Source organism: Mycteria americana, chromosome 8, assembly GCF_035582795.1.
Source record: "Mycteria americana isolate JAX WOST 10 ecotype Jacksonville Zoo and Gardens chromosome 8, USCA_MyAme_1.0, whole genome shotgun sequence".
Lineage (NCBI taxonomy): Eukaryota > Metazoa > Chordata > Aves > Ciconiiformes > Ciconiidae > Mycteria > Mycteria americana.
In genome coordinates, this window is record NC_134372.1 from 27828548 (window position 1) to 27833626 (window position 5079).

Here is a 5079-nt window from a genome sequence, read left to right on the forward strand (position 1 = left end):
CATCCCAAACAGCGACATTTCTCACCGAGGCTCCCCTTGCTGCCCACTGGCTCGTCGGGGGATTTTATTTTCCCGAGTTTTCCCAAATGGCAGGGAAATTTCCAGGCCCAAACAAACAGCCACACATGGGGCTTGTCACCGGCTCCAGAGCAGCCTGCCCAGGGGAAGCATTGCCATGGCTACAGGGGAAAAAAAATATAATTCAGATCCAGTGAGAAGGCTCGGCCGATAGAATTGCTTAATTAAAGATGAGAAGAAGGCAGGAAAGTTCAGACGTGTGCAGAGCAGGGATGTAATCAGTGGCAGGCAGCTGCCGGCAGTTATCAGGGGGGCTGCCCATCCTGCTGGGTGCTGGTCCCTCTTGTTTTTGTCTCTCGGCTGGGAGAAAAGGGGGTGTGAGGTGCTCCCCCCGAATCACAGGGGGAGCAGACTTGGGGACTGGAGGAGCTCAGTGCAACGGAGATGGCCCCAAGCCTAGCTTTAACGCTGCGGGAAGCTGGAGCAGGGCAGGACGCTGGACTCCGGGCATAGGAAGGGAGATGCTGTGCCAGCATTCCATGAGGAGAGCCATGCTGGGACACAGAGTAGTGGCATGGGCTTCTCCTCCTCCCTGCTGTGCAACACAGTCTTCAAGCACACGTGGAGACACTGAAGGGTGTCCTAGGTATTCAGTTCACATTTCCTGGGGTCTGGCATGGAGATGAGTCCCAAAAAAGCTTCCTTTTCCCAGTATTGGAGCACAGTTTTCCCCAGCAGAGCCCATTGCTTTTCTGTCCCACTCCCTCCAAAGCAAAGTTTTCTTGGGGGCTGAGAGTGGACCCTCGCTGCCTCCCAGGGCCGGGTTTAGTGCCCCCAGGTGTGCCTGAGCTGGGGGAGAAGGGGCACAGGGGAACATCTGTCCCCTGCACTGGTCCATTATCCGCTCCGTGGGGAGCAGAGCCCCAGTCCACAGAGGGGATGGCTCTGGGTCAACAGCCCAGCACTATCACACTGCTCTAGGACACCCACCTCTCTACTGCTGAAGACCCAAGGTTGCTTCAAGTTGGCACCTGGGAGCAAAATTTGGGCTCCAGCAGTGCCCTGAACCCACTCCCCGTCATCCCTGGGGAAACACTTCCTTGAGCTACCTCTGCAAAGCACCTGGCAGGACAAGAAGGGCTCATTACTCCAGGAAAGGATTTGATAAGATGGAGAAAAAGTTTCAAGAGAGCAGGCTGTGAAGCTTCAGGCAAGGAAAGCAAGTGGCAGTTGTTCTGTTTAAAAACATCTCCCAGCATGGGTATCCAGGCTCCGGGCATGGCAGAAGATGTCCCCTCTCCAGGCAAAAAGGCTGGATGGTCTCCCCCAGCCTTCACCAATGTTCTGGCTCTTAAACCAACTCCTCTCTGAAAGTGCCATGAGATTTTGGAAATAACAGACTATCATGCTGCTTACAGAGTCAGGCTTTAATTCAGCGACTGCCATGACCCACACTGCATGGCTCCCGCTTGCTCTGCATATTCAGTCTCGCAGGGAAGAGTTTAATTCTTTCTAGCATGTGAAATCCTTGCAGTGAAGACCTAAAGCTTTTGGGAAAAAATAACCCCACCATAGCAGAAACCCCTTAACTGCAGGTTTTCAGTAAAGAGAAACATCCAAGGGAATTTAGATAACTTGAAGGCAAAGCATAGGTTCAGCTATTGAGCTGAGAGAGCACATTTTTTAAAGTTTTTTGGTTTACTTTTATGTAGAAAAGAGCACAAATAGCAAATCTCACGTAAAAGAAAGAGCTGGGGAAACAGAGCCTTGCAAAGGAAACAGGATGGATCACACAATCAGATTTTTTTGGGGAGGTTGCAGGGTTGTTTCTCAGGTAACAGCAGAGATCTCTACTTAAAAACTCATGATAGGGTCCAGCCAAGGGTTGTATTAGAGATTTCGCCTCTTGACATTGCACTTTTGTGAAGCACACATGAGGGCATCAATATAACACCTCCATCTTCTCCAGGGGACTGGAAGCAGCAGGACCCCATGAGCAGAAAAAGTTTTCTCTGGACTGATGAGCAAGGAAAAGGAAAGGGCTGGCACAAAGGATGGGCCAGACTGGCTCATGAAACCATGGCTGTAAGAGTAAAGGAGGAGCTGTGCCAGCTCTGCCCTACACTAACACAGGTCTTCCATGGGTCCCCCTGCCACAGGCACTGCTGCATGGGACTGCCTGTGCTGGTGGCATTCACTTCCCAGGCAGCACCTGAGCTCAGTGCTAGCCCTAGCACTGAAAAAGCCAGTATCAGTCATGCAATTTGGGATTCTCTTTTTCCACTTGCTAGTTTTTTTTTTTTTTTTAACTTTTCATACATCTTCCAGCTTATCCTTATGACCATAATAGCCTAAATTTCAGAAGTAGATAAGTGGCATAGATAAGTTGTGTTATAATCTATTCATTTCAGCCATGGACATTGCCAGAAAGCACTAAGAGCATGAAATAAAAAGCACAGGATTCAGCAACAGAAGCATGCCAAAGTGCCATGTCCCACAGGATGTCCAGTGAGCAGCATCAAGGAAACCCTGTCCTGCTTCTGGTGCAGACAACTTGCTGCACTGATAGTACTGCAGCCCATCATAGCTTTCAGCTGCTCAAAAGTTAGTTGAGGTCCTTTGGTTCTTGGTATTTTTTCATCTTAGAGTTCCTCAGCCCAGTGGGATCAGTAAGAAATACCTGTGCAAAGTGCTGGTCAAATGTTGGTCCTGATTATCTTGAGCTTTGAGCCTCAGTGCTCTGGTCCCCAGGGGTTGGATGTAGGGGGTACAGCTAAACAACTCCTTCCTTTCTAACCAGTGGTACTGGCGCAGCAAACAAGAACACTGTTTTCAGGATCAGAGCAGGTTTTATTTCCTCCCAGTTCCTTCCCCACGCATCTTCCCCCACTTACATAGTTGTATTTCAGCCTTTTGATGCTCATAATCAGCAAAAAAAAAAAATCAGATTAAGAGTATCTCCAAAACCAGACAAATCCACTCATTAATTGTATTCCCCCTCTCTCCCAAAGCATGAGCAAGATCCCTTCCAAAGTGCCTAAGGCATTTTCCCCTCTCGTCATTTGCAGGGACAAAAATCAGGATGTTCATGCAGAGTTTGAGCCATCCAAGCCAACCTTGGACAGCAGAAAGAGCAGCCCCTAACTGTTAGAGGGCTCAAATGCTATTTAGAAAATATTTATTTAAAAACAGGCATAGTTTACCAAATATTTAGTTGCATGGTGATTTTCAGATTAACTTTTAACTTGTATTTAAGCTGTATTCAGATACAAGTGCATGGTCTGGGTCTCACGCTCTGCCTCCAGTACAGTTGGAGAGAGGAACATGCCTAGCCTACTAAAAGCAGGTGCTGCTGCCAAGCTCCTCATCATGTCAAGCCTGGCTTGAGAAGTACCAGCACAACAGCAGGTTTTTTGGATGCTTCCCTTCGCACTGCTGTCCAGCCTGACTGATTAATTAATGGAGTCTGCTGAAATCCCAGCCTCAGCTACTCTGGCTGCTCTCTAGCTACAGCTAGCTGCACAGCTGTCTTCCACTCACACTTGAGAGACTTTGTATTTACAAAGTATTAATTAGATGAATGTGAAGCACCATTTTCTAGGCAGGGGAAATTATCTGCTCTCTCTCTGCTGTGCAACAAGCTCATATTGGGACAAGTCTGAAAAGGGAGCAGGTAAAAGTGGTTCCTTCTTGCTCTGCACATCTGCCATTTTTTGTATTTCATTGCTTTTGCTGCCACTGTTGATGAGCAATTCACTCCTGCTAGACCTGAAAAGGCAACAGCCTTGTGGAAGGAGGAGCTGGAGACTCGCCCTTTACATATTACCACCAAAGCTGGTCTCAAAGACTGTCTTGACAGGCAGACCCACCAAATGCACCATTACTCACCCAACATCTACACCATTAGTAATACAGCAGTTGACACCAGAAATTGCAGCACCAAGGGCTTCAAGCAAATACCCATCCAGAAAAAGCTCACCAGGCCACAATGTCCTTTTGAGCCTGGAGCTGAAGAAATGTCATGGAAGGCTGAAGGCTGCAACAGAGGGCAAGTGTGAATGGTAAACAATTGATCAGCTAAATATAGGAAGACAGATTGGGAGCTCTCCATGACCAGCTGGGCGTCTTCAGTTTAGACCACTTTGTTAACTGAAAACATTTAGCTATGACAGTGATGGGCTTTATAGAGAACTCCAAGATAAATTAAGGGAAAAAGGTTACCTAATAATTACAGTCACTGTTTCACATCCAGCTGTATCCATGGCTCAGCTTGACCTTTGGGGAACAATGAATAACACACTGTTCTGGTGAATAGTCACCCTTCCTTGATAGACCATTGGCATGCTGGTAAAAGAGAATGGTGGCCTCTACTGTTTGTCCTTTACTCACTGCTAGGCTCAATTTCTTCATCTAAGAGGACCAGGAAAGTCAGAAAAGTATCATACCTGTTCCAAAATAATTTCCACTGTAATTTTACATCACTAAACTCCACAAACAATTGGTGCTCCAACATCTGCTGCAGGGACTGCAGCAGAACAAAGCTGGGGTCAAACTGGTCTCTCTGTCTTGAGACACCAAAAGTCTCCAGTGCAAGTGGCTCAAGCTCCTGATCTCTGAAACATCCAGAAACAGAAGGAACAAAACTAGGCAGAGCTGGACCTAGATCCTGTTTCCAGCTTGGCCACTTTTACACCGTGCATGGACAAGTCATGCCTTGTACCTGAGCTGTACTTTTGCCCCCTGTAAAACAGGGCAATAGCGATTCAGGGCTGGAAACAGAGTGGAGAGGTACAAGGGGCTGTTGGGGGCATGCTGCATTGTAGCACATGGCTACTGAGCCCTGTGGCTGGTCATGAAGAGCTAAGAAGTGAGCTAAGAGAGGGCTTTCTGGTGAGACCTTCAGGGGTGGTAAGGGAACACAACCCCATGCCTGGGGATGCAGTGCTTTTCAAAGCTGTTAAATCAATTGCAATCTGCCTGCTCTGCAGCACTGCTTGTTCCAGACAGATATCATCTTTAGCTTAGCCCATTTTACACATCCAGGTCCTCATCTAAAACAGA